The sequence below is a fragment of the Oncorhynchus gorbuscha genome, linkage group LG24 (genome assembly GCF_021184085.1).
Source record: "Oncorhynchus gorbuscha isolate QuinsamMale2020 ecotype Even-year linkage group LG24, OgorEven_v1.0, whole genome shotgun sequence".
In the NCBI taxonomy this organism is placed as follows: Eukaryota; Metazoa; Chordata; class Actinopteri; order Salmoniformes; family Salmonidae; genus Oncorhynchus; species Oncorhynchus gorbuscha.
The window spans coordinates 41,878,116-41,878,674 of NC_060196.1; positions in this window are offsets into that span (position 1 = coordinate 41,878,116).

A 559-nucleotide genomic window follows, 5' to 3' on the forward strand; every position below is an offset into this window, starting at 1 on the left:
GAGCCTTTCCGTTCACCTTCCCACTCCTGGGCCAGACTACACTCAATCATATGACCCACTGAAGAGATGAGTCTTCAGTAAAGACTTAAAGGTTGAGACCGAGTTTGCGTCTCTGACATGGGTAGGCAGACCGTTCCATAAAAATGGAGCTCTATAGGAGAAAGCCCTGCCTCCAGCTGTTTGCTTAGAAATTCTAGGGACAATTAGGAGGCCTGCGTCTTGTGACCGTAGCGTACGTATAGGTATGTACGGGCAGAGGGGGAGTGAAGAGGCATCAAGGAATCGTCTGTGAATTTATATACGACTTTTGATGTTCCTTGGTTGGGGTCTGAGCAGATTATTTGTTGCAATTGCAAACGTAATAAAATGGTGGTCTGATAGTCCAGGATTATGAGGAAAAACATTAAGATCCACAACATTTATTCCATGGGACAAAACTAGGTCCAGCGTATGACTGTGAGTGAGTGGGTCCAGAGACATGTTGGACGAGCCACTGAGTCGATGATGGCTCAAAAGCCTTTTGGAGTGGGTCTGTGGACTTTTCCATGTGAATATTAAA